Source organism: Toxorhynchites rutilus, chromosome 3, assembly GCF_029784135.1.
Source record: "Toxorhynchites rutilus septentrionalis strain SRP chromosome 3, ASM2978413v1, whole genome shotgun sequence".
In the NCBI taxonomy this organism is placed as follows: domain Eukaryota; kingdom Metazoa; phylum Arthropoda; class Insecta; order Diptera; family Culicidae; genus Toxorhynchites; species Toxorhynchites rutilus.
Window position 1 is genome coordinate 212,400,218 of NC_073746.1, and position 24,184 is coordinate 212,424,401.

At 36.9% G+C, this 24,184-nt stretch overlaps 1 protein-coding gene across 2 annotated transcripts in view; it reads right to left on the bottom strand.

The window, feature by feature from the left end:
• The window catches only part of LOC129774667 (sodium-dependent phosphate transporter 2), a 101,588-nt gene that overhangs the window by 49,081 nt on the left and 28,323 nt on the right, over positions 1-24,184 (bottom strand). Inside the window, exon 1 of one of the 2 annotated variants that reach the window (XM_055778496.1) lies at positions 5,629-5,992. The exons of the other annotated variant lie outside the window; for it this stretch is intronic. The gene's annotated coding sequence lies outside the window, so the exon portion shown is untranslated. Of the gene's footprint in view, positions 1-5,628; positions 5,993-24,184 lie in introns of those variants that run through there. 2 annotated transcript variants of the gene reach the window in all.

Consider the following 24,184-nt stretch of genomic DNA (forward strand, 5'->3'; position numbering starts at 1 on the left):
TGCAGAGCGCTGTATCCTCTGTCAGCGGCGCAGACAGCCCGGTATAGCGCGTTTTGGTTGGCGCGTTCTGCGAAGTACTCGCGCAGTTGTCGTACCTGGGCAACACACAGTGCAGAAATGTCGACGATTCCAAGTCCCCCTTCTTTGCGTGGTAGTGAAACTCTCTCCAGTGCCGATTGAGGATGTTGCATTCCGGCCTCTTTGAATGCTTTCCTCATCCTCCTCTCAAGGTCCTCTAGGTCAGTTTTGCTCCATTTGACTACACCAAAACTGAAGGTCAGCAGGGGAACCGCGAATGTGTTGATCGCGCGTACCTTGTTCCCCGCGTTGAGGAAAGTCCTCAGGACACAGTTCACTCGACTCAAGAACTTGTCTCGCAGCTCCGTCTTGATGTCGGAGTGGCGAATCCCGGTGAGCTGTCGGAATCCAAGATATTTATAGGATTCGCCACGAACCATGTCTCTTATAAACTCGCCGTCATAGACCTCGTAGCCTCCGGATTCGGTAAGTTGTCCTTTCAGCAGGTGGACACAGCGACACTTGTCGAGGCCGAACTCCATACAGATGTCCCTGCTTATTTCTTCGACAACCCGGATAGCTACACCTAGACGCTGACGTGAATCAGTGTAGACCTTGAGATCGTCCATGTAAAAGGTATGGGTCACTTCTTCGTGGGCGCCGTCGCCATACCTTATTTTATAGCCATGACCGTTTCTATTGAGCGTCCTACTGAGGGGGTTCAGTGCCAGACAAAACCAAAGCGGGCTGAAAGAGTCGCCTTGGAATATCCCCCTCTTTATCTGCAACGTTCTAGACTGCAACACATTTTCCCCATCACTAAGGTGCAGAGACGTGCTCCACTGCCTCATGGCATGCTGCAGGAACCTAACGACGACGGGATCAATTTTGTAGAGCTCCAATACCCGGACGAGAAACGAGTGAGGTATGGAGTCATAAGCCTTCCTGTAATCGATATAGGCCATGCTTAGGTTCCGCTGGTAATAAACCGCCTGGCCGACTATGGCTGCGTCGATGATGGCCTGGTCTTTGCAGCCATGCGTATTTTTTCTGCATCCTTTCTGCTCTTCTGCGATGATATGGTGTTGTTCGCAGTGGGCAGAAACTTTGGCGGTTATGATGCTGCTTAATATCTTGTACAGACTCGATAGGCACGTTATCGGCCTGTACTTTGATGGGTTCAATGTGTTGCTGTCTTTCGGGAGGAGGAATGTGACGCCACGGGTGGCGAATTCAGGGAGGTTGTGTGGGTCACGTAGCACCTTGTTGAAGCACTCAGCTATCTTTGGATGTGCGACGGTCAGCTTCTTGTGCCAAAAGTTCTGGACACCATCGGGGCCCGGTGCTGCCCAGTTCCTCAGGTACCGCGAGGCTTCTCGGACATCGTTCTCTCCGACGATGATAGCTGGCATCTCTCCAATTTCACCACAACTCTCCTCCTCCCGTCTAAACCACATTTGTCCGTCGCGATGTTCTACTGGGGTCTCCCAAATACCAGCCCAGAAGTTCGTCACATCGCTAATATCTGGCAAACCTTCGCGGTAGTCGGGCTTCTCGTCGCTAATGTGGTCGTAGAACGCTTTCTCGTTATCTCTGAACATCCGATTTTGTTCCTGGCGCTTTGCAGAGTCAGAGTAACGTTTCAGCCGCTTTGTAAGGACGCTCAATTGCTGTACCAGTGTGTCGAGTTTTTCCGTCAGCTGGTGAGCTCCCAGCTGGCGAAGTTCAGTAGGCCGCACGATCACAGCAACTTGGCGACATAATTTCGTCGATCTGCTGCCTCTTTTGTACGCCATCAGTCTTCCAATTGCGGCGCGCTTGTTTAGGATCCGTTGCTCCAATCTCCTTCGCCATGGAGGCTCACGCCTTTCACGGAGAAGTTGGAGCAGTCCGCCTCTTGGCCTAATACGGTATCCTAAACTTTTGGCGGTCGCCACAGCAGCACAGTAAACTTTCAGTTGCAGCTCCTCCATGTTCTCAGCATCAACCAAGTGCAGCGGAAGAACGTGCTCGTTCATGAGCTTTACTGCACTTGTCAGCCTACGGGAATGCTGCAACTTCGGGATCCTGGGGCGCGACAATGGGAAATTTTTTTTAATATTTTTTTTTATTTTTACAGGTCCAGGTTTTTTTTTAATTTATTCTATTTAGATTTCTAGATTTTCTTTCTTTGATTTTCGTATTTTTGATTGTTATTTTTTTTGTTATTTTTGAATGATTTTTTGCTTATTTTCGGATTGCCAAACTTTCAAATATGAATAACTCGTTAACAAACATAAATATTATCAGTTTTTCAGATTTTCATTTCCATTTCATTTTCATATTTACCGATTTCAAATTTTCAGATTTTCATATTATATAAATTTCAAAACATCCAAATTTTCTTGTTTCTGAATTTATAGATTTTAAAATTTTTAGATTGTCAGATTCTCAGATATTAATATTAATATTTTGAATTTTTGTATTTCTGTATTTTTTTTTGCATATTTGTGTTCTTGTATTCTTGTATTCTTATATTCTTGTATTCTTGTATTCTTGTATTCTAGTATTCTTGCATTCTTGCATTCTTGTATTCTTGTATTCTTGTATTCTTGTATTCTTGTATTCTTGTATTCTTGTATTCTTGTATTCTTGTATTCTTGTATTCTTGTATTCTTGTATTCTTGTATTCTTGTATTCTTGTATTCTTGTATTCTTGTATTCTTGTATTCTTGCATTCTTGTATTCTTGCATTCTTGTATTCTTGCATTCTTGTATTCTTGCATTCTTGTATTTTTATATTCTTGTGTTCTTGTATCCCCATAACTTTATATTTTAATTTATATTTATATTTTTAAATGTCATTAATTTATCAATTGTTCAAATTTTTAAATTTCGTAATTTGTTTTTAAATTTTCAATTTTTCCTATATTTTTCAATTTTTGAATTGTCAATGTTTTAATGCCTTAATTTTTTTGATTTTAGATTTTTTTAAATTATAACCTTTAATGTTTCAGTTTTTAAATTTTATTTCACAATTGTGCGATTGTTCAATTTTTGAATTTATATTTTATAAATTTTCCATTTGTGACGTAATTGGTTTATTCGACAGGAAAACTGCACGTTACACATTCTCTTGTCCTTCGATTTTCCGACTTTCAATTTTTGAAATTTTTGAAAATAATTTTTTTTTTGTTTTTTGATTTGCCGATTTTTATTTTTTTGATTTTTTTTTAAATTAGTTTTTCAACTGCTCAACTTTCGATTTTTTTTTCTAAAATTTTCAATTTTTAATTTTTTTTGTCTTATTTTGCATAATCACTTATTTTGCATAATCACAATATTTATATTTATATAATGTTTTGCTTCTTTTATTTTTCGACCGTCGGTTTTTCGATTTTCGATTTTCGATTTTCGATTTTCGATTTTCTGATTTTTCTTTTCTCGGATCTTTGTATTGTTTTAATTTCATTTTTATGTTAAATTTTTCAACTTTTAGATTTTAAAATTCTATTTCAATTTTCGATTTTTCGATTTATAGATTATTATTATTTCTTCAGATTTATTTATAGATATTTATGATTTTTTCAATTTCTCAGTATTCCAATCTTTAATTTTTTTCCAATTTTTAATTTACGATTCTTTAATTTGTAGATTTTTTTTCATATTCAGATTTTCGGATTTTTCATTTTTAAAATTTTTTAATTTCTTTTTTTTATTTACAATTTCTTTTTATTTTAATGCTAACCGATTAGATTATTCGATTTCTCTATTTTTGGATTTTTGTATCTGTTAATTTGATTTTTATTATGTTAAATTTTTCAATTTTTGGATTTTAAAATTTCTCAAATTTTTACATTTTATTTTTTTTAATTTAATTTTTCTATTTGAATTTTTGATTTTTAGCTTTATAAATTAATATTTTAAATTTTTTCATATTATATTATTTTTGAATCTGTAGAAAGTTAGATTTCATTATGTTTCAAAAATTACAAATTTAGTAGCCTTCAATTTTTTTAAAATCATAGATCCCACTCTATAATACTTTCTACATCGGGAAAGATATCAGTCTGTTTCCTAGAAAAAACATTTCACTCCATTCTATATCAAGAATATTTCAAAAACGACAAATATACCTTTCAAATTTTTTAAATGTGATGTAAAAATCTCAAATTAAAAATCATCCATATATCACACAATAGGTATATTTAAAGAGAAAAGTTTTTGTTATCAATTTTTTTGAATAGAAACACCTAACTATAAAATGATAACTCCCACCAAAATGTATGATATGCGTATCTTTTGGGCAAATATCAGAATCCCGAGGAAAAAAAATATGAAAAAAAAAAAGTTCGAGACATTGGCATGGAGACCGCATAATTGAGGCAGAATTGCGTTACGACACTTGTTGCATGTTGTTTTTAAACATCTTTGAAACAGATATGCCACAGTCGTAGTCGACCACTATCATCGAACGCGACTCTTGCACATTATTACCCTCTGGTACAGGAGTCCTCACAGCTTGTTTACATCATCAGTGAGGCAAAATGAAGGAGATTATGGAGAATTAGCCACTAGCCTAGAAAAAGACCAATTCGAAAAAACTGAAACTAACGTAAGCACCGAGGATCGCTGTCGCGAGGCGTCCAGTTTTGTAGCCCGTGTTAGGGAATCGTCTTCCGGTCTGCACAATTGTGAGGGCTATTAGCAGCTGTAATTTTAACGCTATTTGCACAAATTAACTTTTGAAAAAATAAATAATTCTCTGCATTGCAAAAGACTGTTAAGGAGTGATTGATGCAAGAATCTCGTATCCATCGGAAAATGACTGAGATTTTTTAGGCGAATTTGGCGTAGAAATGCTCTATATTGAATTGACTGTTTGTCTGTTTGTATGTATGTTTTGTATGAACACAAAAATTGTTGAACGCTACCCTGTTAGACAACAAATGAACCATCTTCATTTTCGTTTATGTATGCGTTCGCTTTCATCGCTTAACCTCTCTCAAAGGTATCAAAGCAAAACACTAGCCGGGAGCAGCATCGTAAAGCAAACACGTAAAACACTGCCGTGCGTCAGGTCTTATGTGCGCGCAGCACATTATTGCAGGTAGAGCCGAAAATAATGTTCGATTTCACTCAACCAGCTGCCGGCTGATGTCCTCGATAGTAGATGAGAAAGAAGACCAAATAAAAAATGCGAAACATCTTCCCAACTGAGCCAAGCCGGTCGGCTCTTAATTTACTCGCTCTCTTTCTGCTACGATTATTTATTTTATGAGTTTCTTCCGGTTTGCACGAGCTTATGAACGTGAGGAAAAACCACCAAGGAAAATAAAGTGAGGAAGGGAAAAGCAAATCGTAGTAGTGTCCTTACAGATAGAATCGCGAACGAACAAGAGATTTATCATTTCCATCACACATGAAACTCAATACCAAATGTTATTCGCAGAACAAAAATATTTGCTGGAATCAGTATCACTGAAATTGGAAACAAACATCAAGTGCTCTTTTGAAGGTTGTGACTTCAAAATAATAATCTTTTGAAAAAAGTGATGAGTAGGGTGTTATTTTTAAATCGGAAATCATTAACACCAAGCATTACACTAACTTCATAACTCTAACACTTACGTTGTAACTCGCCGGAGAAGTGAAGAATGGATAACTCGACTAACAGCGTAGATTATATCACGTTTTTACCACGCTTGAAAACAATATCACATTCAGCACAAATGGTGAAATATTTTGAACTCTGGATTGATGATAGAATACTATTCGCAATATGTAACAATTATAACAATATCACAGTCGAAACCAAAACGCGTAACGATCGCCAAGCCGAGAGCTGTATCCAATTTAACTGTGAACTTCAACTTGAAGTTACCGTAAAATTTGTTTCGCAGAAAAAAATCTTTATCTGGCCTTCGCGTATATTTATCTTACTCCTGTTGCAACGCGCGCGCGACTTCATCAATCAGCACAACTCAACTAAATTTTTCGAGCAGCACATTTTGCAATTTATTTCAGATCTGCTTGATATTTCGCGGCGTGGTCGCGGCCTGCCAAGTCGAGCAGAATCCCTACAGCTATGCGGGGCACAGTCTAACGAACCGATAGGCAGTAGCGCAAGTGTGTGTATGTATGTATGCTTTTCAGTTTGATCGCGCGCTGTTTGAGTGTGTCTTCTAGCCGTATCAGCGAATCGGATACGTGTGTTCCGTCCGTCGTGAACGAGGGGCGCTGCGTAAACGAATTCCCGTGGCGTCGTTGTTCGCGAGGTTGCTTAAAGCTGAATATTTGCTAGATTTTATTTTCCATTCAAGAGCTGTTTGTTTACGGAGCAATTCCACGCGGAAGCACCCATCTGCACTCTCCCGAGATCGTTACCGATTTTTTTGACGTAGAACTACGTCTTTCATTAAGGGTGCCAAATCAGAAAACAGGTCACGTTTTTATGAAATAAAGTTACGTTAATAACTATTTTTGCCGCGAACGGATTTTGGCGATTTACATACCAAACGATTCGGAAATGGAAAAAAACGAAGATTTGTTTGATATGCTATACATTAGAATCCCATAGTTTGTATATGGTTTAAGTTGATGAAAATTGGAACATTCCCATTTCCTCATACATTTGTTCTGTCCATTTGTGTGCTTTCCCGAACAGAGCTGTCAATAACGAGCAACTTATCGACGATCAACGAAGGGGAAATCGTAAGAGTAAAGTCTCCGTGAACAAAGGAAAAGGAGAAGAACGAAGGGGAATATTTGACTAGATTATAAACAGTGGATCTCGCTGGGGCAAACTTTCATTCTTCGTGAGGAAATCGACTGAACAACATCGTTGCTGGGCGAGCTGGACGGCGAAGGATCGAATGCCTTTCTCAAGGCAATGGGGATGGAGTAATATGATGGATAAAGTAATCGTTCTGTATTCAAAGCAATGAATATCGCTTGTTCTTCTTTGATTTGCGTCATCACATGTCTTCGTTTCGGATTGAGCTATGGACGCGACCAAATTACTCGTTGATGTCTCTGGCATTGCAATCATTGCATCAAACTGACGCCATTGCATTAGGATTCTGAGCTACACAATTGTGTTGGGAATCATCAAGCTAGACTATCGTCAGCTCACCAAGAAAATAAATGTTCTGGAATTTTATCAGTGATTTGGTTTCGCATGACGGTAGGAAAACTCTCTCCACAAAGGATGACAGCTAAGCTAATCTAGACTGGCAATATTAACAGAAAGGACTTCTGTTGAGAAGAGCGTAAAACGGAGATAAGTGTGTGTATATTTAGTTGCTTCAAGCCATCGATATATGGACATTTGTGTGCGTACGTGCGTGCTTTATAACCCGTTCGTAAAAATAGTGTATTTTCTCTACGCTGAAATCCCATTTGTATCTGCTCCCGTGTGCATTGGCCCTGTAACATGCAACAATGCAACAATCGCCTAATTTTGTATGCTATGATTGACGATTGTTTTGTGTTGCAAACTGTGCAGTCGTAATGATAAATATAAACAAGGAGGGAAATATTTACGCTAGAGTATTAGTAATGAATCTCTGCTGAGGCAAATATTCAGCCTTTTTTCAACCAGTTAACATTGTTTGTTTTCTGTCATCAATGCATTGAACTGGCGAAGCATGTGTTAAGGTTGTACACCAAAAAATTATTTGAGGAATACCCAGTTATTCAATAAGTTATATTAAGTTATTAATTTATTTGGGCTCGCGTGACAGTCGCAAAACTGCTTTCAACTAGGATTGTATTTGCGCTAATCTTGATATTAATGAAGCAATACTACTCTTTTCGAGGTTGTTGTGGTTAGCAGACAGAGTTTATTTCGTTTATTTAGTCATCAAGAAAGTAAATGCCGTTCTAGACTTTTGTATGTGATTTGGTTTCGCTTGCCAGTAGCAAAACTTTCTCCACTGAGGATGACAGATGCGCTTATCTCGAGCATGTATTGTTCTGCGAGCACAGTAATGAATCATACAACAATTATCGTCAAATGATTCTACAATAATATTGTAAGGGGTTGTAGCTAAGACACGACCGCATTTTCTACATAGAACAACGGAATTACAATATTCAATCCACTTGTTTATCACTTCGGTTATTATATGAATCATAAGTTTTTAAATGACTTTCTAAATATTTAGTTACTTAGTTATTTTTACTACTGCAGTAGTAAAAGATTTCAATAAAGATTCAATAAAATAAAAGATTTCAAACAATTTAAAACTGCATTCGGGCGTGGTAAACTGGTAGAGAATAATATGGATATAGTAATCAGACGTCGACACTGTAGATTAGAGTGCCAACGAAAATGGCCATCTCGAATTTTCAAAGGGAGCTTGATTGAAAATGTTGATTCCCACGAAAAGCTACCCTATGCAAAATATCAGCACAGTCGGACTTCATTTACTAGTGTCGCACAGCCGTCAAAATTTGAGTTTTTAGAAAACCGAAAAAGCAATTGGTGCCAAATGTCATAAAATTGCATGAAACGTCGAGATCTACTATCATCTTGAGAAAAAAATTGTCGAAAATTGACACTCTGGGTTTCGGAATACAAGGCGTGTGGTTTAGGATGCCAATGATAATCATCATATCGACTCCCTGCCGGGACTCCCTGCCGGGACTCCCTGCGAAATGTTGATTTGCACGATAAAATACCCTACGCAAAATATTAGCTCATTCGGACTTCAATTACTGTTGTCGCAAATGTTAAAATTTAAGTTTTCTGAAAATCGCAAAATTGCCCAAGGAAATCGGGGTTTTAAAAAAATATTTTTTTTATGCTAAATATCTTCAAATAAATGTAAATCTCGACGTTTCATGCAATTCTAAGACATTTGGCATCGACTTTCTTTTTAAACTCCAATTTCCTACTCCTTTTTTCCCTTCGAAAATTCGAAGATCACTTTTTTACGATACATCCAGATCTACATATTAGATGTAGAACATTTTAGATATATAACATTTTTACATATTACATATAGATAACTTATTTTTCATTCATACTTTTCATCTTGAAAGTGTGTTCATTTCACCTGAAAATCCATTATAGTCATTGTCGCTTCACAAACTTTTGATAGAAAGCTCAGTGTCGTCAACGCGAATTTACTTTCTCGGTTCAAAAACAAAATTTCTCCGACAACGATGTTGCTTCAATAACCACCAAACGAGAAGTGATGTGGCTTCAAATCGCGGATGGCTAGGAAAGGGGCAGAAACGAATGTATTAGTTGCTCGTTATGGTAGGCACATAAATCGGCAGAACAAATGTATGATAAAATGAGAAAGCTTCCAGTTTTCATAATTTTAAACAGCTTAGGGATTAAGGAATTGTAATATAAAGCATATCAAACAAATATTAGAGAATTTCCGATTCGATTGGTATACAAATCATCAGAATTCGTTCGCGTTAAAAATAGTTATTAACGTTAACTTTATTTCATAAAAACGTGACCTGTTTTCTGATTTGGCACCCTTCCTGAAAGACGTAGTTCTACTTCAAAAAAATATTTCAGGGCGACCAAACCGGTAGAGTGGTTATTTAAAAATTTTCGTAGCATTATAAAATAATATCCGCAGTTATAAACAAGCGACTTGAATTGAACCACAGCGTAGTTCTACGTCTACAATGCGGTCGTGTCTTGAACACAACCTCCTATAATTTTTCTCGTTGAAAAGTTGTGCGTTCGGTTGTGATTACTCGTAATATCACTTTTCATTATCATAATAGCAAACTTAGTTGAGATAATTCCATTGATAACAAAATACTCATATCATAAATCTTTTCTCCGTAAACATTCAATATAACATAATAACACTAAAAACATATATCATTTCCGAAAAAGATTAGAAAAAATACACATTTGTTGTTCAAAATATTGATCTAAAATCAAAATTTAAAAATTAAAACGTTTTTTTTTTGCAAAACACTGCCTAAGATTGTTATGTCTCAGCTAAATTAGAAGAGTGGTCACGAGAGACACGACCGCATCGTTAACGTAAGACTACGAAATAATTGCCGGCGAGAACAAACATTATAGAAATTTAAGAATTATTTTCAGTACAAATATTTGATAACGACAAATGAAGGCTTGCAACGCGCGAACGATGCGCATACCAATGAAAGCCAATTCGAGCAAAAAAAAAACAAACTATGAACATCAATATGGGCTGTCGATTTCTCGCTGTCTAGAACAACGATGTAATACCGAACATATAGAACCTTCAAGTAGTTTTTCAGTATCTTTTAGCATAATTACACCACCTTTCGCAGAACGGCAACACAAAATCCGAATCTAATCAGTTGTGTGGTGGTAAATGGCGACAGAAACCGCTGCAGAAAATTTTTTTCGCTTTCAATTTTCAACCGAAGAACAACTTCGCACCGCTGGGAAATACTTTCTACATATCCTTTAAATTAAAATTTAAATATGCTCCACTTTGACCACACCACTTTTAACTCGGATACAATGCTCAAGCTTGAGCTTGGGTAAACTGTACACTTCGTAGTTGCTCACCGTGATTGACATAAACCGGCGAAATTGCACGAAGAACACACCGAATGACGCTTGGGAGTAGCAAACCATTCTCATTGTACAAGTTTCGGTGATTCGAACTTCAAATAGTCAATAACGACGTCGGCCACGTCCTTACAGTCACCAGGGGAAGGGAAGGGATGTTAGTATGATATTCGCCGTCCAAAGGCCAAAAGGGTCGCCTCTATAACGTGGTTCCTTAGCGTTTATCAAAGAAAGGATAATTGTTAGTGGGTTTTCGTCATGTCGATGAAGTGTTGTTTGATCTTCCAAATGAATAGTTCATCAACTTATCGAATTTTTGTCAACCATTTTTTTATCGATACGATTAAGCGCCTTAGAATAATTGATGAAATTTCGGGAAAAATAATACGGGGTGGTGTGAATAATTATACCTAGTATCCCAAGTATATGATTCAACATTGCGAATGAATCCTAAATTAAAATCCAATTGGACGCCGATAGCGACTCTTGTTCGGGAGATGAGAACAACCCATTTCATCGATTGCCACTTTGAACACAGCGAAGTAGACGAAAAAAATGACGAATGATATTGCAAAAAAACACTGTCAAAACTTGTGCTCTTGTGCACTTGTGGACTTGTGCTCTGGTGGACCACTTGGCTGCAAGGGCCTCGTCGGGACCGTATCGGCTCTGTGGCGGACATGACTGAGTATTGGCTTTTTTGGACATTGCAATTTTTTGAACTTATATCTGTAAATAAAATCAGTTCGTTTTTCATGTTTGCTAAACTGATTTCAATGTTGAAAAAAAAATAAATTATCTTTTAGATAACTCGTCTTGCTCAAACCTCTGTAGGGGAAGGAGGCGGGACCATCATCATCATCAAAAGACAGTTAAAACGAAATAGAAAATTCAAAGTAATCAGAACAATTCACAAAAACAGCAGTGTCCATTCTGTGTTTTGACCTTGATTTTTCGATAGATTAATTAACGCAAATTATTCGCTCGATTCGATAATTATTTGCTTAGTAAACGCTCTAATAATAATCTTTTTTCGTAGTCAGTATTCGCATATCAATCGTTTAATCGGATGATTATGGGATGAAAATCTACAAGTTGATTCCACCGAACAAAATTGCACCGTTGTTTTGGATGTTTTCCATCCTTTTGACGTAAAACTACGTCTACCCTTTCAATATAGGGGCCCATTTCAATATTTCGATGTGAAAAAGTGTTCAGTTTTTGAACGCTAATACCTCCTCAATTAATGAATGGATTTTGGTTCCAAATACACACATTGATGGGAAATATCCTCAGCAATTGTTTATATGCTACACATTACGGGTTTTCAGCTCATATAAAGTTCAAACTGATGAAAAATTGGAAGAAAGAATTCCCTACTTTTCCATACATTTTGTCTGCCGCAGCAAACAGCTATTCATTACAAGCAACCACGGGCACGGGCGAACTGTATGGATGAAGCGAAGGAGGGAGACAAAAAAGAGATTGTAAATAAATACAGGCGGTCGCTACAACGTTAACTATCGGACGCCAAGCAGGAAAGACGCTATTTTGAAATTGATTTTCAGCATAAGAGATTGCTGCATTTGCCGGGGATGTATGCGGCGCGATACCGCAAGAGTAAGAGACGGGAGTTTCAATGAGATGTGGAGTTTTTATGATAGAATGACAGAATTGATAGAATGCTGGAGTTTTTAAACGATTTTATTCAGCTGTGACATATTTGTATGTTTGTATGTAACATGTTTGTCTATGGCGCTGTACCACATTAATTGAAATTTGACCCCATTCCTGTTGACAAGTTGATCTGAAATTTGGAACACACCTTTATCTCTGCAGTCATTATAAAACTGCATATTTCATGATATTGAAAATCGAAGATGGCGACCGCTACAAAATGGCGAATTACATATTTTCTCAAAGCCCCATCAATATGAGTATCAAATGAAAGGGATTGACTAGTAGATCACAGTTATTTATGAAAAATACAAATCCAAAATAGCCGCCACCACAAAATGGCGGATTACATATTATATATCGGTATCAAATGAAGGACTTGACTTGGAGAACACAGTTATTCATTAGGAGTGCAAAGCCCAATTATATCACGATACCAGACGGTAAATTCCTATTACGATATGCTTGCCATCAAGTATGTCTTCGTTGCCGGCTGAACAATAACCCCTGCAACATTTGCACGACAAATTTTGATTTTTTCGTATTTGAATCTAAACGTTTGAGTGTTTGCTGAGTGCTGAGGGTTTATTGTATTCTTTGATTTTTTTTCTGTAATTTTGTACATGACAAGTTGATCATTCTGGGATCTGTGCTCCATAATATTCGAATAATGGACACCTCTTGGTGTAGACCTACGTCTCTTCGGTTATGTCCCCGACATTACCCACCCGTCTTTTTTTGTTTAAAGCAAAACCTCTGTTTGTGATGATATCAGCATTAGGGAAGAATCTTGTCTACTTTATTTATACCCAATAAGTTCTAAATCGGATACAGTATAAATTGCAATGTTTCCTCTTTCCACTTTGTCCGTAGAACAAACGCTGCATTTGCACTAATAAAATGCTATAATAAAATGTATACCTTATTACCTTACTTGCAAGAGCTTATTCTTCAGTTTAGGATATATAACCGATAAAACAAATAGAGCCGATAGAATTGGCCGTTGAAAGAGTTGTGGATTGATACCTAATTGGCCTACTGTACATAATCTACATTTATCACAAAACTAAAAGAGACGCGAAGAGCATCAAACCTTCCAAGGACTCTCGGAGCAACCGCTTCTAATAACCATCTTTTCGCGCTAGATGTAACATCCTTCACCAACTTTCACGGAAGCTGAAGCCAGCAAGAAGAGTTGTTGTAATATTATCGCGATAAATTTGGAGAAATCTGGACGAAGCATCATAGACAAAGGATAGTCTGGATGTCTGGATAGTCTGGATATCTAGATTATCCGTAAATGTCTGGAACACGGAAACAACTTCACGTATCCCGGAAAAGAATCCCACTTGTACCGTTAGATAACAATCATTCAGCCCTTTTTTGCCCATTTGACCTCGAAAACATTATGCAACTGGAATACTAAGATATTATCGACCAGAGTCATTGAACTATGTAACCAAACGTTGGGTTACATTGTCAAATTTGGTAGAAAGGCCAACCGTTGGTTTGGAACTTATAAATATAGTAGAAAAAAAAATTGTAAAATATTTGTTTGTGTTGTATTGTCATATGAGAAACCAACAGTCGATGTCTACAATTTGTGTTTGACCTTTCTGTAGTTTCGCATATGACAAAAAGAGAAATGTAGTATTGGGAGTCTGTGATTAACTGTCGTAGAAAAGATGACGTATGAGTCCAATTTTTATAATAAACCAAATAAACAGTTAATCGCAGACCCCCAGGTTGGTGTTTCACAATGGATTATTTTTTTGTTAGTTAGTTTTTTTTGTATTTATTTATTTAGTAGTAGGAAAGAAAGATATTTATTAATTAATTAATTAATTTATTTATTTATTTATTTATTTATTTATTTATATATTTATTCATCTATTTATTCAATTATTTATTTATTTCCGCGGAAAGCAAGTGTTAGGTTTAGTGTCAAGGTATAGCATGTTACATTGAATGTTCAAATGATAGTCGTGATATCAACCGAAACCAATAGTATTAAGTTGTGTTTGTGTTGTCGGAGTAGTGTTCCTTGTCGCATCGTAAGGGGGACGGCTCGGCAAAGGCATTAGGAACACTACATAATGGAAAATTACCAGAAGGTATGAATAGGGTCGAGGGATTTAATTGTTAGAAAAAGGAAGAGGAAAGGTTTAGAGGAAGTAAAAATGATAAGTTCGGGGAGTCTTCGCGAAGATCTAGACACGGACGGAAGCAGTTGCTATCACTGCGAGATTTGTTGAAATTAGTCCCTACAGAAAAAAAGGGTTTTCGTCGTCCGTGTGTGATCTAGCCACGTAAAAAGGCTAGTTCACAGAAAAAATCAAGTGGTTCCGGTAGAATATTTACCATGAGTGTTCGCGAACTAATAAGTGCGAACAAACTAGCTGAATTGACTCTCTGACCGATCAGGCACCCCGGCCGTCGTTACATCCGACCGTGCTACGTGAGAAGTTTGATTCCTCGTCGGGTGATAGACCCTGAGTCCTGCCGAAGCCGTCTCGTTCCCGTCACCGCCTGTTCCAGCCATCGAAGGAGTACTATTTATTATTAAGTTGTGATTTGTGTGGCCATCCAAACTGCGGATTTCTTCGTTTTTCGTTAGTTTTTTTTTTTTGCCTGTAGTGAATCTTGTTTTCCGCCATTATACAGTGAATATTGTAATCGTGCCTTTCTACCATTGTGTCCACCATTTTGTCCTGTGTCCGCATCGCGAGTGAGTTTGTGTTTGAAGTTTTCCCCGAGATCCCTCAGCAAACGACCCAAGCTGCGTCGAAAGAATCAGCTAAACAAAGTAAAAACTATCAACTACAGACGTATCAACTTTATCCCATTGACTGAAGATCTGTAACTGACGGATTGGTCCTGTTTTTGACTATATAGATGTTGATGGATCGATCTATAATTCTGGCTCAATTGCAAACAATTCTTCCGCTGTGAAATCTGCTGAAAATTATCCTGTCACTGTTTGAAATCGTACCTGAAGGATATAAGGTGGTTTTCGTAAACGAAATTGAAGTTCCCCAAGGCAACAATCGCAGTCTAATACAAATCTACAGTCTAACTACTAATCCACAAATACTTCTTAACTGGCCAACTAACTTTCTTGTAAACTAAACTTTGCGAGAACCACAGAATACACAAGTCTTTAAGGGACGTATGAGAAAGACGACGATTTAAACTGAACCTTCATAATAGCTACGGGTTCATCCTAAGACGAACCAGCCTACAGCTGAAAGTCTCTTGAATAAAGACAAAAAAAGCCACGGGTTCATTGATGATGAGAGAATGAAGAAGTTATTGGAACGCAAATTACGTTGGCTAATGTTGTCATTGATTAACTGGAAGAGTTCAAGACAGTTAATTTCTAAGTAGAATTTGAAAAGAAAAAGGTCTGTAACGGATTCAAAAGTAACTATCAAGTCCTCTGTCGACAGCCCGATGGCTAATTAGCTGTTATTAACGAACAATTTTCTCACTGCATCGATGTAGACGATTGGTTCTGATTCTAATTCACTTTATCATTGTACCATGCTTCTGATTATTTCAAACTTCAGAACATCGTCACATCGCAAATATCATGTATCTCGCCAGCCAATTCCACTCCAGCAAATGTAAATACTCATTGTGTCAACCTTGCCATATTTGCTGAGTCATGTTACGCCTCGAAGGCTAGACATGTTTTGAAGCCAGCGATGACAACACATACGGAAAATGTTCCCATAATAAACAAAAAAAATAAAATGTTTCCCTATTTCACAAGTAACTCAGAACTGGGAACTAAGAAATATTCAATGCTATTGTGACAATACGATACATGGCATGATATGCAAATTTCGATGTACAGCGTGGACTCGATTATATACAATCTCCGATTTCTTTTCACTGTATATAATCGAAAATTTTCTATTCGTTTTTTATGCACATATTTTTCGTTTATTGAAAATAAAAGAAAAAATTAATTATTGATTCATCCCCTTGAAGTCAGAAAACAACTTTCTCTCATGAAAAAAAAAATCCAGAATCTCTCAGAAGGGAATCCTTCTACGCATATGTTCGAATTTTAACAATGACAGAGTTACAGAACTTTTTTTTGTTTCGAACTCTGTTGCCTCAAACTAGCTCTACACTGAAAAGTACACTCAGGGCTCTGCATAGTCATAGTCAACTGAGGATAGTCAGCTGACTAACTGACTGACTATATCCATAGTCAGTTAGTAATGCATCGATGTTTGAGTTCAACGTGGTTTGACATACGCTACAGGTGAGCTAGATTCTTTTGTATCACACGAAAATTACTTACACTTATAAAATAACGTGCAGTGTGTGTGTGCGCTATTTTACACGCCTAATACTAACTAATACTAACTCGAGAACCTTTATAGCATACTTGATAAATGTCTGAGTTCGTTGGTTTGAGTTCACGATGGGTAGACAATAAACCGTCCATTGATGGGGTAATTTCGTTTTTGTATCAGAAATCATGTTTTCGTTCCTCTTTATATGAACGTAAAAATAAGATTGTGTACGCGTGTATGAATTAGTGTCAGGAGAAAATGGAAGTGTGGATTGAAGTCAGTTGAATGAAGAGGCAGATTTGTATTCATTAGTCGAGTCAATTAAAATCACCACTGACTGGACTAGTTCACCAGTCATCCTCGCTAGTCAACGCTGGTCAATTCATTTTCTAGTCAAGTCACTTTTTGTTGGTGGCGACTGCCGAAGCAGTTCTAGTCGAAGCGAAGCTGCTGAGAGTAGAGTCGGTCCTCATTTTCCACCTTCGAAGATTTCGGGCCCTGAGTAGGGGAAAAGGGGGGAATTTGGACCACCTAAGAAAATCGCTTAATATTTCCAAACCAATACGGTCGCAATAAAAAATGTCACATTGTATACTGAGCTACACTTGTTTTCTCTCAATAAATAATGTTTAATCATTATATAAAGCTTCAATCTACCAAATATATCATAAAATAAAAGAGATGATTTTTGGACATTAAAATTTGATGCGGGGTGATTTGGACCGTCTGTGGGGTGATTTGGTCCAGTGTGTGTTTCATCGAAAAAAACATACATATGTTTATGTAAAGTATTTTGGGGTAATGTTACAAGCCAGATTCCAGACCAGAAAAGTTGGATTGACACCATCTCGAGTTCTGCATGAATCTTTTTACTGTTGATCGAGCATTTTCAAACACTGCTTGGTCAAAGAAAATCCGTTCTCGATGGCCTGCGTTGCTCTTTCAAGCTCCTCCTTCTTCCAACGTTGTCTGTCCATCCTCTTTTTGTAATTCTGAGGCATCTGGAATCAATTTGACCAAAAAAAAGTCTCAAACCTGTAGGACCAATTCACCCCACAGAAACGTGTCCATGTCACCCCACACAACACGCAAAAATTAAAATGCAATTAATTTCATTTATTGTTAGCAAACTTACAGTTTCGCTACATCGAATTGTTCCTCTTCTGTAGGCGAACAGAACTGTACTGCACAATACATGAAAAGATTGTTCAATAAGCGGGAAAAACCTTAAACCACTATCGGAAAACTCACATTTTTTTACGTTCAAAGTGCTTGCTGTGTTTCTGCTACCGTTTCCCTCTACTTGTGAAATTTTACCAAAGGTTTTTTACTTTAGGTACATACGGTTCAACAATAGAAGGAAATGGCATTATAAAAAATCCAAGTTGAGCCGTAATATTTGAGATAAAGGGGTGGTCCAAATCATCCCATATGACCAAATCACCCCGTGTTACCCTACACTGCGTAAGCCAATTCTGTAACCTTCATTTGGAAGATGAGAAAATAAGGTACATGATATAGTAGTGGAATATCTAAATAAGTGGATTTAAATAACTGTTTTGGGAGTGAAAACTTCAAAGTTAGTAATTTTTAATGTGTGATTATGAATTTTATCCCTAAAATTTATATTGAACTTGATTGTTTCTATCAATCAAACTAAAGTTCTCAAACCACTCTACAATTTGTTCTTTGACACCCAACTTCTATCTTTCTTAATTTGGCTGCAATATCAATATAAACAATTCCTGGTGAAAATTCAAGCATAATCTTCAAAAATCACGATTTTTATCCCACTGTACATATAATAGCCATTTAAATTCCACCTTAACCTTCAAAGGTTACATTTTTTCTTGAAACAAGTCTTATTTGAAATGTAAGAGTTTTTTCTTTCAAATTGTAAATAATCGAGTCCAAAATTGTATATAATCGAATCACATATAATCGAGTCTGTATTTAATCGAGTCCCACCTGTATTCGCTGTTTGTGATACTACCATATAAATCAAGATTAATTCCTCGTAATTTCATTAGTGAGCAATAAATATTTAAATTTCCTCAAATATCCTCAATTTCAAACAATAGACCTTTCGCGGGTACGGGAAACAACGTATTCCCACGAGTACCATATGCAGTGACACAAACAAACACGTGACCCTTTCATTCGATTTAATAGACACCAACGCAGAGTAGCAGAATTACGATTATAGATTCACTTGAAGCCACCACTAATTGGCTCCGAACCGGAGGGGGACTTCATGACGTCAGTTACATCGGTTGATCGCAATTTGCTTGCTCTGGACGAGTCTTTTCCTCCCTAAGGAATAAGGATTATAGTAGAATAATTTGAAATCGATGACTGTAGCATAATTTAGCACAATTCAATTCAATGGGGGAGTTCATGGTATCCTAACTTACTTAGATCGAATTCCTTGTGGAATCCAACTTTTTATTAAAATGATATGGAATTGGGTTGCCAACAGTTCGTATTTTCAAGTGAAGCGGTCAGCTGTTCAAAAAATCGAACAGCAACTTTGATATTTTGACGTGGGACTACGTCTAACCGGAATATATGGAGGGTAAAATGAAAACCTAAACACAGAACATGCAGGAAAAAATGAAAGATTTCGAATGCTTATATCTCGAACATTTCGTACTGGATAGGAGAGATGTTTGCATCACTTGGTAGGGAATATTTCTACGCATCTATCGCAACTAACAAAATGTTGTTTTTCATTAGATAAACAATTGAACAACTGTAAAATATTAGGCGTTATCTAAACGCCCTAACTGCATCGTTTTGATTGGCCCGATCTACGGTTTCCCTAACACAGCCATCAAAACCAAGCAGCCTTGGGGAAATCGGCATTGCAAATACATGAAAGTAGGGGGACTTTTGTTCTCATCGAAAAATGTTCCCTAACACAGACTTTAAAACCAAGCAGCGAAATCGGCATTGCAAACACACGAAAGAGCCTAGAGGCGAGTGAACTGAAAAGTTTAAACCCTCTTAAAGCCAAAAAGAAGAAGAAGAACACACGAAAGTAGGGGGAACTTTTGTTCCCACCGAAATGTGTTCCCTAATAGAGATTTCTAAACCAAGGTGCCTGGAGAAATCGGTATTTCAAATTCATGCAAGTCGGGGGTTTTTTTGTTCCGACTGGAATGTGTTTCCCTAACACAGACTTCAAATCCATGGAGCGTGGGGAAATCGGCATTGCGAATTCATACAAATCGGGGGTATTTTTGTTCCGACTGGAATGTGTTTCCCTAACACAGACTTCAAAACCGAGGTTTCTGGGGAAATCGGCTCTGTAAATAAATGCAAACTGCGAGTACTTTTGTCCTCGCTTGCCTTTGTGCCGAGTGGAATATGTCTGTCCTAACATGATCTTCTAAACATAGGAACCTGAGAAAATCGTGCAGACACTAGAAGCGAATGAACTTCCCAGTTTCAAGCAAATTCGAGGAGAAGTATGTACACTTTTGGGATGTAAACTTCAGAGGGAAATGTAAAATAAAATAATCGTTTGATAATTTTTTTTGTCTTTATTGGAAAGATTTTCAGCCTGGCTGGTTCATCAAACGTTTGATAATTCTTCCGTACATATATTTTGTTCTAGTCATCATACCAAACGTAAAAGGTCCGTCATTACATTTACTTGTAACGAAGAACAATCAATCACAATAAATGAATTGACTTACACGGCATTTGTTCATTTTTTTCACTCACAGAGCAAATATATTGAACTCAATTGAATTTGGAAACTGTTTCATTCGATCAAGAATTTAATCAATACAAACGAATGATTGCTAAGCTAAGGTAGTTCCACGTCAACCTTGCGGTTATATCATAGATATAACCCACTCATTTTTTTTTATGACTCTGACTACTTACTTGTCTTCGAAATTGGTCGTACCGATAGATTAACTAATTCTATTTTTAAATATGTTCTTGAATAAAATAAGATGATAAAAAACAAAAATATGTAAATTTTCCTACAGGAAACAAGAAAAAAAAATCAGGTTTTGCTCAATGTTCGATTTATCGAACAGGTATAACTGTTCGATAAATCGAAAATTGAACCTGAAAATAGAAGATAGGAAAAAATGATTGTTGAACATTGGGGTTTTTTGAACGCCAATAATCAAAATTACACCTATGGCTTTCGTCAGAATATTTTTTTACAGCTTGGCCGCGAATGAAAGTTCTACTATGATTTTTCCGCTTAAAAACTTGTTTAGAATGTTTTTTTCTTAATTTTTTTACAAAAAAAATTCACATTTTTTCCAAGATTTTCTCCTTGCTTGCAGAAAATGTGTAAAGTATGTTACATGTTACATGTTACATACACATTCGTAAAGCAAAAATTGATATTCATGCACAATTTTCATTGGAAAATGTGCCTATTCCACCTGAAAATCATTTTCGCTTCGCAATAACTCCAACTGAATAAATTAATTCCAATTGGAGAAACTTCTCTCTGCAGAACGCATTGGTCAAAGTGGTTTGACATTTACTACAGGTGTGCTTGATTTTTATATTATTACACAAATACAATAGTGCGCAAAATGGTGATGTTTTGTTCAGAATTTGTAATAATTTTGTGATTTTTTGTTAATTTAAACAGATTTTTCCGTCTGTATTTTCTCCCAAAAATTAAACTCGGAGGATAAACGAACTAAAATGTTGATTCAAATGATACAAAAAGTTAGACGCACCTGTAGTGAATGTATAATCACATTGCATGTGGGTAATCGATTTTTTCGAATATCAATATTTTCCGAATCATTCTATCATTCTAATTTGGACGGAGACGAACACAACAAAATATAGACATCTCAAATTGGTTCATCCGTTCTTTTGTGACGATGAGTTATACGTATAAGAGAAGTATCAACTAGAACTAGTAAGCAAAAAGGTAGCATGGTCTGCGCTTAAAGGCACGGACGGTAACTTGACGTAGGACTTTGTGGACAATTGCTCTTGAATTGAGTTTTTGTAACTGTCCAGAAATCCCTAAATTTAACTCGTTCAATATTCCAAATGGTGACCATAAAACCGTTTGTCATTTGAACTGAAATGAGCTTCAAACGGTCTGTAAGAGTTGTATTAATTATTAATTATTTTCATTTCTAATAGTAAATTCCAACATTGCAAAACGAATACCTCGTACCCAGATAAATATTAATCGATCGATCATCTTTTTCCTTCGTTTATTTTATTTAGCTGAATACGATAAGAAGTCATCATCTTACAGTACATCCTTAAGCTGATACTTATACTTATCTGAAACATTGCCTGAGGTGGGTCGTAATAATTATATCGCTAAGTGATGCAGATTAGTTATTTTATGGCCGTGAATGCTCCCTTGTGAAGTTTGTGTGGTCCCTACAGTGAACTAATCCCAACGGGTGCCATTTATTTATAGGGAAGGGAAAGGAGAACAGCACCTATTGATAAATTATCGCGAACTGGTATGCGTTAGTGTACCCATTCGAACCTCTCAATCGGCAGCAACTTTAGTTCTTTCATTTCAAAATTTTCGACATTAACATCGTACTCAATATCATATCCTACATGATACAGACATGCATTGAGTACGATATGATTAGATAACAACTTTTCTAATAAAATTTCTATCAACGTTTAACCCTTTAAATCAGGTTCTCGTGGAAACTTTGGAGAAAATCGAGTTTCACCGTCTTCCAAGTCAAAACTACACTATTACTAAACTACTACTTCCACTACAAAATGGCGGATTACATATTTTCCCAGAACCTCATCAATATGGGTATCAAATGAAAGGGCTTGACTAGTAGGATACAGTTATTTATGAAGAATGCAAATCTAAGATGGCAGCCACTACAAAATGGCGCCATATATATTTTTTTCACAGCCCCATCAATATGGGTATTAAATGAAAGGGCTTGTCTGGCAGAACACAGTTATTCATGAAAAATGTAAATCCAAGATAACGGCCGCTCCAAAATGGTGGATTACACATTTTCTCAGAACCCCATTAATATGGATATCAAAAGAAAGGGATTGATAAGTAGAACACAGTTATTTATGAAAAATGCAAATCCAAAATGGCGCCATTAGTTGAACTCATTTGTGTAATTTTGTACATGACTATTTTATATGAAAAAAAATATGAAATACATATTTTAGATATTGCAAATTAAAGTTTTTTTTCGTAAATAAAAAACAGGACTGATTTTTTCTCAGCGTGTATCTGCATGGCATCGCTCAACCGCTCAAATTCATGGGTAGCAATGCGGCGCTAATATCGTTGCGCCGAAATCAACTATCCGATTCACTTCGAAGTTTCTGCGTTTCACGCTCTGCGTCAGCTGGTCCAAGGTATACTCTACTGAAAATCTAAGAGTTCCTCTATCGACACATGTAGTATCTGTAGAACTTACACGCTCAAAAATAGCCAAACAAATACAATCGGAAACGAGATACTCTGTTTGAAACTATCCCATTGGTTTCATAACCAATCAATGAACTACGATGACATGGCGAAATAGGACGGAATTGGCAAACGGACGCCGTCATCGTTAAATTTGTGCTGATTTTATTGATACAATTCATTCCCAATCAGAATCAATCGGTAGCACGTATAATGGACGGCAAAATGAATTTGCGCTGAGCACTTGATGACCGGGACTCGGGTGTTGTGATCATACGAAAGGTGACGGAAGTTTAACTTTCTAATGATACATTAAGCAACAAAACTGATTTCAACATTAAACAATCAAATTAAAAAAACGCAAAAAAAACAACCTAGTTTCAGTATATAGAAAGGGTTTCGCACAATTGATACGGATTCCTTGAAAAAAACAGTAGCAACCTCGAGATAAGAAAGGCGCAACAGACCAAGGGTAATGTCCGATGGAATAAATTTATACGCCTAAATCATATGAACAGCGGCCTCGATTATTTTTGGTTCCTGGAATTTAATCGCTCCGACGCAGTGTAGGTGTTCCGAAACAAGAAAAAACAAATATGAGAAACCTGCTCAGTGGACACTCTTTTTTTTCGCAATCTTCTGGCCCAAGCAGCGGTTCTTAGAATCGACATTCTTTGAAATTTGTCGCTGCCCATCTCTCGTTCGAGTCACACGTGACTGCATTCCATTCGCGGTATACAGCTGGTGTCCAAAAATTTCCAGCGGGGGATGACCATGTCATAAAATACAGAATGTGTTTACCCATTAATCTCGCTTCCCGAAGAGCGCCACCAGCAGTGCGTGTAGTGTGGGTTTCATATTTCTCCTCTCTTCCAATGATTTCTCGCGAAATCTACAAACCTTCAATAAGGATGATTCAGGCAACGTAATTCGTTTTTATTTGCGGTGAACGGAATATTAATTCTGCAATTGCGAGAATGGTTGCCCAATTTAATAAATATTCATCATTTAGCAAAAAACCGTTTAATCACGAGCAGGGCCACCAATAAGATCTTTTGACAAATTTTAATTACAGTAAACATTTCCCCTCTGCTATGCAAACAAAAATGTAGCAAATCAGACATATCATCGTCATACATTAGCAGCAACGGTTTGTTTGCCAATTATCCGTATTGCCGCTGTTTGTGTGCAACTGATTATGACTAACAAACAACGCGCTAAAATCTACAATCACACGAT